The sequence below is a fragment of the Pteropus vampyrus genome, unplaced genomic scaffold (genome assembly GCF_000151845.1).
Source record: "Pteropus vampyrus isolate Shadow unplaced genomic scaffold, Pvam_2.0 Scaffold554, whole genome shotgun sequence".
NCBI lineage: Eukaryota > Metazoa > Chordata > Mammalia > Chiroptera > Pteropodidae > Pteropus > Pteropus vampyrus.
The window spans coordinates 348,077-359,966 of record NW_011889335.1 but is presented as its reverse complement, the minus strand read 5'-3'; the positions used below and the strand labels follow the sequence as shown (position 1 = coordinate 359,966).

General features: G+C 57.9%; 1 protein-coding gene and 1 pseudogene across 1 annotated transcript in view; one reads left to right on the top strand and one right to left on the bottom strand.

The window, feature by feature from the left end:
• Positions 1 to 11,890, top strand: part of MGMT (O-6-methylguanine-DNA methyltransferase) — a 42,149-nt gene that overhangs the window by 9,062 nt on the left and 21,197 nt on the right. The window lies entirely within an intron of this gene.
• On the bottom strand, positions 7,225 to 7,343 carry LOC111733368 (annotated as a pseudogene).

Sequence of the window (11,890 nt, the reverse complement as noted above, 5' to 3'; positions counted from 1 at the left end):
GCTTACGCGAGAAGGCACCGGCCTCTGAATTTCGGCTTTGGAGCTGCCGGGTGGCTTTCCAGGGACAACACGTGAGGAGATATGGGCCAGGCCTTCCGAGGCCAGAGCTGGGGAGGGCGAGAATCAGACGCCTGGGAGTGGGTGGCAGGCACGACGTTGAGGGCGCTGGGAAGAGGCTCCGCTGTCTGGAGTCGGATCAGGGTTGCGCGGGCGGGGGCCGCCCCGTCCCCACCATGTTCCGGTTCCAGAACAGGGCAGGGCAGGAGTCTGGAAGCAGGCGGCCTCCGGGGCAGAGCCAGGTCCTGGAGGTGGCCGCGGTGCTTGTGAGCAGCCGTCTTCGCCCGCAATGTCTCGGCACGCCCTGCCCCTCCCGAGGGGGACCAGGGACCGGCCCCCGGCCGTCACTCTTCCCTGCCCGGAGCCGTGCGGGGGAGGCTGCCACTGTCTGCAGACGTCCCTTCCGTCTGGCTGGCAGCTGTGCCTTCCTGAGAGCCAGCAGCTGGTGCCTGTCCCCTCCCTTGGGGCTCAGGACCCTCTCCTGGTCCCTGCCCACGTTTGAACATCTACGTCACTTCCAGGCGTCAGCGGGACAGAAATGTTAGCTTGCCAGAGTCGTGTGTCCTGGTGGAGGGTTCCTCTGGCTCGGGGGCTCCCAGCCCGAGCAGACAGGGGCCTCGTTCGGCAGCCGGGGTGCTCTGCAGGCCCCGAGGCGTGCTGGCTCTCGTCAACACCTGGCGCCATCCGTGGGGCTCACCAAGCCACCTCAGAAACAGCACACCGAGCCGCTCTGTCCCCAGCCTGACCGAGGACTGCGCTTTGGTGTGTGGGCGAAGTTCAGGGCCCAGAGAGCCTGGGTTCAGACGCCGTCTCGGTCCGTCGTGTTTCCTCCTGCAGCTTCCTGCCGGGCGGCGGTCGTCACTGCGTGTTTGTTCTTCGCGTTTTCCAACCACGTCTTGGACGAGGCGTTTTTAAAGTTTTCACTGTGATTCATTCAAGCAGACGGCTTTTTAAGTTACTCTTGTATCTCAGTGCCTTCTGCTGGGGGTGTGGGGGTGTATGTATCAGAACATTCTAGAAAGCGTGTTCATAACGCCATGCCTACAATCTGTCTACTTCTCGCCCCTCCCCAAGGCACGTTGAAATCTTAGAAGTGGCAGATGGATTTATACGTATGTGTGCATACACCTGTGTACATACGGCATATATACGTGTGCTTTATTTTGAGAATTATTGCTCTAAAGGAATTAATTGAAATGGGTCCAGCTCTTATGAGTGATTTTCCTGTGCGCATCGCCCCGTGCTGAGTCGAACATTCTTAATAATGATTTTTGTTTGAGACACAATGGTGTATTTAAGAAACATTCTGCTGTCGTGATTAACAACGTCAAGCTCTAGGTCACGCGTGCACACGTCTGCCTGACCCGGAGCTCCGCACAGCGCGAAGGCGGGCGGGCCGTGCGTTATCCATCTTTAATGTGTAAAGAGGGAGCACGGCGGGCTGCACACCAGGGCCTCACGTCGGCATGATGCCCACGTGCCCGAAGAGCCTTGCCGGGCTCCGGCACGGTGCCAGGGCAGCCCGGGGCGGAGTCAGCAAAGCTGACCGGGACCCGCAGAAGCTGTCCAGATCGATGGCCAAAAGTGTGTTTTTTTCTTTGAAATAGCCAGACGAGTGACGTTCTGGATTCATCTGGAGGCCGTGAGCAGTGGAAGTGACCCGTAGCGGGAAGAGGTTGCTGCGGGTTCTGGATACCGACCCACTTTCCTGCAGACCTCACGTAGATCCTATCCGGGGCTACTCATGTAACCCGCTGTCACCTCACGCTTACCCCGGGGTGCAGTCGTGGTAAAGTGCACCCACCCCCCGCCACCGTGGAGGAGAATTCGGTCTGTGGCTACCAGCTCCTGAGGTGCTGGGGCGGCCAGGACAGAACCACACTCACTGGACCCCAGAGAATTCATGGCATCCCTGTGCAGAGGCCCTTGGACTCATCAGTGATTACCAAAGCCCCCGGGAGCCCAGTTAAGGGGACGTTTCTTCCTAAATCTGGGAGGTGATCAGATCCTACATCCCTGAGGCCTCCATGAATCAAGCAAACAAACGACCTTGAGAACGCCTTCACTCGAGGCCGCTGAGGTCACTCAGCAGAAGTGAACCAAGTTCAAAAGATGACCACAGGGGCTTCGAAAGTCAGGTAAAATGGGGCTCCTGCTACAGGTAAACAGTACTTATGAGTGAAGTTATCGCAAGGGCTGCTCTGATAGGAAAGTATTCACGTTAAAGTATAGCTGTGACCGCTGGCATCGTAATTAAACAGCAACCCAGAGAAAGTTTCCATTAGAAACAAGACCTCCCTGATTACGTTCACACGTGTAGATCACCCTGCACGTCTGTGCGTTGGCCTTGGCCGTGCGTCCACTCCGACGGGGAGTGGGGAGTCGGTGTCTGCCGAGCGGCAAACGCAGACTGCGCGGTCGCTCTGCTCAATAATTTTTCATTTGAAATGCACTTTGAAAAATAGGAGTTTTCTATCGTCTGTGTTTTAAATTAACAAACAGACTTCGCGTAAATGTGCTTTTAAATGTTGTATTCCTTGTAGTTATTAGACAAACCTGCACTGTTCCCAAAGAGCGCGCTCCAGCGAAGCCTCCTGCCGTCATAAATGTGTAACCCACGTGCTGCGGGCGGCGTCAGTGCATCTCGAGATCATCCTAGTGCGACTAGAGTTCTCGCCACTACCTGGGTTTTGAGAGAAAATGGTTTAATAAAAACTACATAGAATTGGACTGTAGCTTATAAATATTTAAATATGTAAATACTGATATCAAATTAATGGCTGTAATGCTGTAGAACTCTTTGTAGGAGCCAAGAGTGTACAAAGTGTTACTTAATTTACATGCTTTATCCTCATGGCCTCTTACCTGTAGCCCTTATGTTCAGAGTGACTCGAAACGCATTGTTCGTGGTGCAGCCCCTTTAAAGTTCGTGTCCCGCCTGCCGGACACAGGAATCGGGTACTTGCGGGGAGGGGATGTGCGGCCCTCTCTGTGGCTCCCGTGACTCCGTGGGTGGGAGCACCCAGGACAGCCGACCTCCTGGAAGCCGAGCTCGCTGGGGCACGGGTGACGTTTCGGTGCCGATAACGTACGTCTGAACCAGCACATTGAAGAGCGATGTGGGGGGAAGGGAGCCTCGTCGGCCCTGAAACTCATCACTCGGTTACCGAAGCTCAGGCTTTCACCAGTGTTTCGGGGAGCCCCGCCTCTCAGCATGAATACATACAGTTATGATCGATCTTCGTTACTATGGCAACTACTTTTCCTTTTCTTGAGCACTGCCGTTAATCGTTGTACCAGACACGCTGTGGAAGGAGGAGGACCCGTTCCCGGACCTCGTGTGCACGTGACTCCCCCCCCCCCCCCCCCCCCCCCTGGTGCCCGACAGCGGGAAGGACTCCCCGCGTCAGAGCTTAGGGGATGCGGCGGCCGGCGCACCGCTTGGCCCAGACGTATACTTTTCATAGGAAATTTGCATCTCTTCCTCTTTTTAGAATAAAATATGCAAGAACCAACATAAATGGCATATCCTGCCCTGCTTTTTTCCCCCCTAAGAAGTGGGCCTTCGGTGTCCGAGAGCGGCTAACAGCAGCAGCATCCCTGGCAGGCTGTGGGAGCCGCGCCTGGTTATGACCAGTGCAAAACAGCACAGATCCGGCCGAATGTGATGGTGTCATTAGTTTGTGAATCGCATCCTTGAAAATAACTGTGGAGGAGCCAAATCGGTTTAAAAGAAGATAACAAAATGGTTTAAGCTACTTAGGTTGAATGCCAATTATATTTTAATATTCAACCGAGCATATTTTACTAAGAAAAAAGGCCGCGTCGACGCACGCACAACTCGTCGGCGGCGTCGGCCAGCTGTGCTGCTCTCCTCCGAATCGCTTTGTGCATTTTAGTAGCGCGGTAATTTAGTGGGGAACTGCCTGACTGATGGCATTTCCAATGAGCAGGTAATCTGCAGAGGATTTTTATATGGTTATGAGTTCTGTGCTTCAGCCCAGCAACACAAAAATACATCAAGACCAATTACGGTATCAACTTTCAGTGTGGTACCCTCGCCACGGAAGTGCATGTCTTTCTGCCCCAGGCATTTCAAATTGCATCTAATTTGAAATCTTTGGGGTTTTAATTAAATTTCAGAATATATGGAATTCTTCATTAGTACCTGCTCTGAATAGCAGATTACTCTCCTCTCGGTCTCTCGTTAAAGAAGCAGGCTGTGGTGAGCAGCGTGTTCAGGACCTGATCATTTGTGGGGCCTGGGTGTTGGAACAGAAATGGTGAAATGCAAAATAATATCAAAAAGATTATTAGTCCAGGGAGAGTCTCTTGATTTGTATTTTAATGGAATTTTACATTTCTCTTAATGATTTGCAAATTGTCCTCTGATTATAAGATGCATTAAGCTTTTCATTTTAATGGCAAAGACACAGCCATTAGCAGAATTTTTTTTCTGTCTGTGGAGTGCTTCCCTGCAGCAGATAAATATTGAAACCATTAACACCTTTTGATGTCCGTCCTGGACCCACACAGCTCACCGCAGTCTCGGGGCGCTGACACCTGGCCGGGGGCCCCTGAATCTTCACTGGGCCACGTTTACATTTCTAGAATACAGGAACCATGTAAAATATTTCTTTGGGGGAGTCTCGTTTGTTTGTGTTAAAGCTGATGCATGTACATGTTGTCGGGGACCCGGTTTTTATTAACGAGAGCGTCCGGTGAAGGTCGGTGGTGCTCACAGCTCCTGCCTCCGCCGGGACGTCCGCCCCCTGGAGCGGCCGCGTGCAGGGACGCGGGGTGCGTGGCCACGGGCAGCCCTGAGCGCAGAGAGCGGCCGGGGGCCGTGTCCCATCACGAAAGCGCGTAGCGGAGCCAGACAGCACCGTGACAGTAGAAGACCTGTCTTCTCCTGCCCACTTGTGAAGTCCAGGCCGCGTAAATGGCCGCGTGGAGGGACATCTGGACTCTGGGATGATAGGGGCAGCGCAGCCTGGAGGACTTGGCATGCACTCCACTGTCCCCTGGTGCTGCCAGGTAAGACCCACAGCTCGGGCCTGCTGTGCGGCCTCTGCCGTGCTCCTGGGTCTCACCTGCACCTCCCCCTGTCCTCCTGGCGTGCACCCCTCTCTCAGGCTGTCACCTGCAGGTCTCCACCCAGTGTCACGGCCCCGGGTCGGGGAGCTACCCTGGCCATTGTCTCTGCCATGCTGCCCGTCACAGCCTGCACTCACTGTCCTCCTGGTCCTTACCACACTTGGTTGTGACCGCTCGGCGCACACCCAGCGGCACCCACCGCGGATGGAGATGGCCACACCGTGGCAGCCGATGGCAAACCTATCAAGTAATCGATCACTCCAAACACGCCCGCCCTGCGTCTTTGCTCCCTCACACCGCCCGGGCCTCACTGGGGGACATCAGTATTTACACAGGACAACATGCTCTTCCTCAAGCGACGTTAGAGAGACCCGCGTGGCCTCAGGGTGGCCCTACTCCTGTGCCACTGAGCCAGTGGTGCTCGGCTGCCGCTCGGCAGGGCGGGGTGTGGGGGATCGGGCACAGGCTCTGCCCGCTTTCTCCAGCAGCAGCACGGGGCTGGTGACAGTGGCCATCCCCCTCCTGTGACTCCTCTGGGACCAGCCTTCAACCGAGGAGCCAAGTAGAGCTCCCTGACCCCGCCTTCCTCCTTGCACCTGGCCGTCACCAGCCACGGAGCCCGCCGTCCTTGCCCCCTGCGGGCTACGCTCTTCGTCCGGGCCTCCACCCCAGGCTTTCCAGGGAGGCCCGGGGCAGCCGGGAGCTGGGGCCTGTGGACGGTGCGGGTTACCTGCCTCATGTTCTCTCACCTGCCTGAAGCAGAGAGAACCTTGAGCTCACCTGTTCGCGATGGGTGCGGACGGGCTTCGGCCAACGAATCTGGCGGCAGGAGGGAACAGCTACAGGAAGCAGCGCCGTGTGGTCTGGCGGGGTAGCCCGCGGCAGCGCCCCCCCACCAACGTGCACCGCAGCCCTGGCCCCTGCGGGGTGGGGGGCCCCGAAGCCCCGGCTGGGCAGCAGGCGGTGATGTCCCCGCCCACCGCTCCCCTCCTGCTCTGTGGGCTTCCCGCACTTGTCCACGCACCGGCCCTGCCCGAGGGCGCACGGTTACCGTCCGCGGGGAGCCCCTCCCGCACGTGCGCAGCCCCGTCCCCCTCCAAACAGGTGAGAAACCAGACTCAGCTGCACAGTGGGAGGAAGATGCCATCACTCAGAATCCAGTCACAACTTCCTTTGAATTCTTCAGCTGCCCTGCGGCAGAGGCTCCATGTTGATACCGAGATTAATCCCCGAAGAGCCCCTCAGTTCTCTGCAGAGAAATTAAAGCTCGCCGGCTTGCCTCTGCCTGTGCTTCTGACAGCTCTGTCAGCAACGGCACGCCGCCTCCGCGCCGTGACCCCGTCCTACGGTAACGAACGCTCATTAAGAAGTTAGGGGCTCAGCCCCCTTCTGTTGGGTTGGTCTTTAAAAGATGGCGAAAATTACTGGCCAGACCTCAGGCCGTTTCAGACCAGCTCAAGAGGCCCCACTGGCGGAGCCGCTCAGGCACCCCATCCCTCCAGATTCACCAGTATTCCCAGAAATGCGTCCAGCGACGCTGACGGACACTTCTGCCCGCCAGGCCGGGACCGTGGGGGACCCGCCCGGGTCTTGGAGGAGGCCTATGTTTAGACTCGCAGGAGCGGTGCGGTACGTCTGCCTATAAAGCTGGCAGGGCTTCTCCACCCCTCCTGGATGCCAGCGAGGGCTAGCAGGAGGCTTCTAGAAGTTTCTGATGGAATGCATGGGAGTCTCTGAACTGGGCTGGCGAGTCGGTGCACGTACCCAGATTCTTCGGGTTCATTGACACGGGTCTGAGGGCACTGGGGTGTTTAGCATGGAATGGGTCTGAAATCAGAAGCTGGTCCCTTTTCTGCCGCTCGACTGAAACCACCAAAGTGAAGGCTGATTCGATGCCACCTTTTCGTGGTGATTCTGGGCAGAGTGAAGGGATCTTGTCTTAATACGTTGATCACCTCACGCCATTTTATTTTATTTCATTTTATTATTGTTTAGGCGAGGCGACCCTTGGTTGACCTCACAGGTTGCAAGGACCTTGTCAGCTTACGATCCCTTACTTTTTATTTTTCACGCCTACAGCGCCTGGTCTTCCTAGGTGGTCTCCCATCCAAGTACTAACCAGGCCGGACCCTGCTTAGCTTCCGAGATCAGACGGGGTCGGGCGTGTTCAGGGTGACGTGGCCGTAGACAACCTCGTGCCATTTTAAATCCGATTTTCTTCCTTCTGTTGTTTTGATAACAAGGGTGTGGGGGGAGACATGGCCCCCATGAGTCAAGGCCCCGTGAACAGAGGGTACGGTTCCTCCTGTGGGGTCGCATGGTTCAAGGGGCACAGCGTCCCGGCCCCAAGCGTGTTTTTAGGGAAAGAAGAGAGCGTGGGGTCCTCAAGCAGAGCCCGCCCAGAGGAAGTCCTCAGGGTGGGGCATTGAGGGGGTGTGGAACTGGGACCCTCAGACCTGACCGTGACCCCCCCCCATCTCCCTAGTCACCCGGGGTGGGTGACACCGACCTTAAACACTCACCTCGCCCCGGCACTTCTGTGCAGCGGGCTTCTCCGCCCGTCCCGTCGTGCTCAGAAACTATTAACGCCTGTTTGGAAGTCGGTCACTCAGCTTCGAGCCGAATGACAATTATCGGGATGGTGGCGGTGACAGCGTGTGGTCACATTCGTTCCAGAACAGACGCAGCTCGATCGTTTCTCCGCAGGCTGCCGCGCGTTCGAGCTCAAAGCCTTAGGCGTGACTCTTCTGTTGAATAAGTTCCGGGAGCTCTAATCATCGGGGAGGTGACAGCGAAGGCCCCAGGGGCAGCTGTGACGCGGTTGTGCCTCGCGTCAGCCGAGCGGGCCGCCCAGGGTGCGCATCCTCCCCCGCACGTGGGGAGGCCGGCGGCTGGTCCGGTCTGCGGGGTGAGCTCTGAGGTTCTGCTCGGCGCTCCCGGACCCGGACCCACGAGCCTGCGGGAGCGTTTCTGCTGCTGGCCGGCCCGGGGGCTCACGTGCCCCCGGACCCCGCTGTCCCCAGGGCTGCCGAGCACCCCCGGAGTGGTCGTGAGGTCGTAGCTGTCCACACGTGCCGCGTCGGAAGCACCCCGAGGGTTTTTTAGATGCATTTTAAGTAACAATAATCTACGTGGTATCAAACGTGATGTCGCTGCTTTCCAAGACCGAAAGCGCGTAGTGACGAGTGTGACGCGGCTGGACGTCGCGCCAGCCCCGCGGACGCCCGGCCCCGTCCAGAGCGCTGCCTTCTCGGAGCCGCCGCTGCACTGGGGGGCGTCTGTGCGCCCGTGGGAGGGGATCGAGGGCCCTGGCGTCTTCGTGCTCCTGGGGAGTGGCTGTGGCCCCACAGTCCCCCTCAGCGGGTCTGGGGACCCCACCACCTCGTGGGCCGCACTGTGAGGTCCACTGTCCTAAACGGTCAGGAGCTTCTCTTGCTCCTAAAAATTCCCCATTGCCTGTGCCAGGGGCAGTAGAAATGTGTCGGGGGTGCCCGATTGTTTGTACTGTTTTAATTCACACACAGCACAATTCTCTCTCGGTGTACAGCAACAGACGCACACGGCCGTGGTGCCTGCCCTGTGGCACTTTCACGCATGTGGCCGCCTGGGCCCCCCACGCAGGCTGGCAGCAGAATCAGAGCGGAGCCCCTCGCCGTGTCCCCAGGCGGCCGGGGGGGCCAGGCCCGTGCTTGTGCACGTGAGGGGCCTGGACACGGGGGGCGGGGGGTCAGCGCCTCACAGGTTCTGTCTTCCCCACTCACCCACTTTACCTCCAGCCAAGAGGGAAATGTGAACGTTTAGAGCCCGGCGCGTTTTCTCGTGAGCAGAGCTGAGACCCCATCCCCACCGAGTGGCGGTGTCTAAGTGTAGGAGGCGGCAGAAGCCCATGCTGGGGGACCCCGGTCTCCAGGCTGCCGGAGCAGGCTCGGGCACGTCCCTGCATGCCGCTCACTACTTTGGGCTGGTCCCCCTGAAGGGCGGTGGGTGACGCCGCGGCCTGCTGTGCCCCCTGAAGGATGGCCACCGAGTACAGGCCACGTGTGGCTTGCCCGAAAGAGGAAAAGCCCCGGCAGGCCAGCAAAGGGCGCCAGGCTGTGCCGGGGGCTGCACCCTCCCCAAACCCGTGTGAGCGAGGGTGCCGCATTACTGGGGGACAGCCAGCTGTTACGGCCGCATGGGCCTGCGGGCGAGGCGTTTTCACACAGGCCAGCTCATGCTGCACATCCTGTCACCTGGAGCAGACCGAGGGTGGCGTGCGTTTGTCCGGGAAGCCACTCAGCCGTGCGCTTATACAGTGATGGCCACAAAGCGTGCGAGGCCACAGGGGGCTGTGCCTGAGCCTCACGTGCCTGCAACAGCCTGCTGCCCCGGGACCTCGAGTGTGGCTCCTGGGCAGGTGACGAGGACAGCACGCGTCGCAGGGCACCTGAGGGCTGCGTAAGGTAGGCACAGGGTCTGGGGCACTGAAGGGAGAGAAGCACTTATTGTGGCGTCACTGGTTTTGAAGCAAATGTACGAGGATTTCCAAGGGACTCTTCACAGCAGCAGCCCCGCCCCCGAGTCCCCAGCGCTGCTCAGACGTTCGGGGCACTTGGCCGTGGAAGGGGCCTCCCCGCCACGTCCCACGCAGCTGCCCACTCACGGCACGCTGAGGACCGCTCTCGGTGCTTTGGAACGTTCTCGGTGCTGGCGGAGTTTCTTTCCTGGGGGTGGATTTGACTCTCGGAAAGTGATCCAAACCTGGCCTCCCCACCCTGGTCTCCAGGCGAGCAGAGCCGTCTGGACCCAGGTGAGTGGAGATCACAGAATGACAGTCCGTCTTTACTCGAAGGCCTGTCAGGGGACGGCCCCCGGACAAGCAACCAGGCATCTTCTGAAGAAGGGGTGGCACTCCAGGGCAGGCCTTGTCACCTGTCTTCCAGGCGGGGAAGGGGCCGTGTCCTGCAGGCAGGGCGCCCCCAGCTCAGCGGGAGCCTCCAGACGGGCCGGAGCAGGCCCCCTGCTTCTAACCAGGCTTGGCCAGCAGTGTGCACCCCAAGAGGCCTTCACAGAGGTCAGTGCGTCCTCCTAAGGTCGCCGTCCAGAGCCTCAGCTCTTTCCTGGCAGTTCCTGCATCTGACGTCAGGGGCGGCCGCCCGGAGCCACGCATAACTCGCCAGTCTCTCCCTCCCTCCGCTGCTGCGTGGCTGCGTTTTGAGCCGCAGCTGTGGCGTTGAGCTGGGGTGGCCGTCCTTGCTTTTTTCTCGGTCTTGAGAGCAGAGGTTCAGCGGTTCACGCTTAGGTGTGATGTTAGCTGCAGGCTTTCTGTCAACCCCTCTATCAGGTTGAGGAGGTTACTGGAAGGTACCGTCCTAGATGGCAGAGAGCTCTCATCATGAGTCGATGTTGAATTTTGGTGAATTTTTTTGAATTCTCTGCCTAGTTAATGGACACAATTATGTGTTTTCCTTCATCAGGCTGTTCATACGATACATCCTACTTGTTCGTTATTAATCGACTTTTCAGGGCGGCAGAAGAGTCACAGGAAAGATTGTGACGCAGCACGTGGTTCTTTGACGCCCACACTGTTCCTTCTGTGCCTGACATCTCACGTGACCGTGATGCATCCGTCACGATCAGTGAGCCGGCACGTCGGTGCTGTCATTAACTACGGCGTACTTGATCCGGGCTTCCTAAAGCTTTGCCCGGTGTCCAGGGTTCTGTTTAGGATGTCCTATTACCTTCGGTCATTACATGTCCTTAGGTTGCTCTTAGCTGTGGCATTTTCTCAGATTTTCTTCGTTTTAAGTGACTTTGACAGTTCCCAGGAGTACTGGTCAGGAGTTTGGTAGAATGTCGCCGTATTGGAGTTTATCTGATGATCTAATCACTTTTCTCGTGATTAGGCTGAGGCTGTGGATCGCGAGGGGGGACCACAGACGTCAAGTGCCATTTTCACGAAATCGTGTCGAGGGTTCATGCGACGGAGGGTGCTGTCCCCCTCGACCGGCGAGCATCGGCTCATCCTCACGTCTCCAGCCCTGACGCATCGCCAGGTGGCTCGTCCCGGTCACCTGCGGGCTCCCACCGTCATCTGCTCAGTGTCCGCGTCGGGAGAACCGACGGCGGTGTCGGCCCGTACCGCGCAGGGAGCAGCTGCGTCAGCGGGAGTCTGGTGTGCGCGCGGTTCCTCCTGCCTTCAGCCTCACAGGCCCCGTTTATGTCCAGAGTCGCTTCTGCCCCCACCTGCTCCGGTGGCGTCGATCCTGCATCTGTGAGACAGACAGATGCCCGTCGCCGTCCGCGTTCCTTCCTGGGATCCTCCAAAATGGCTTTTTTGTTGTTACTTTGCACACATTGCTTAGAAGTTTTGTTTTCTTCCCGTCTCGCGGTTTTCCTTTGCTAAGACGTCATGGGGTTGAGATGACACGACACGAAGCCTTCTCAGACGTGTCTCTCTCACTGAGTGGTCTACATTGAAGGCGCCGCCGTGTCTTTGAGCGGCTAGATAGTCTTCAGCATTGAGTAACAGTCCGTCATATAGCTGTTCCTTCGTTTGCCTCTTCCGGTTTTTGGCAACAGGTGACTGAAGCTGCTGTCAGCATCCTCGTGATGGCTTTCATGTGGACGTAAACGTTCAGATCGGCTGATTAAACACCCAGGCGCGCCCTTGCTGGTTCATACGGCGAGCCTCTGTTTAGCTTTGCAAGAAGTTGCCAAACTGTTCCAGAACAGCCGCGCCGCTCTGCGTGCCGTG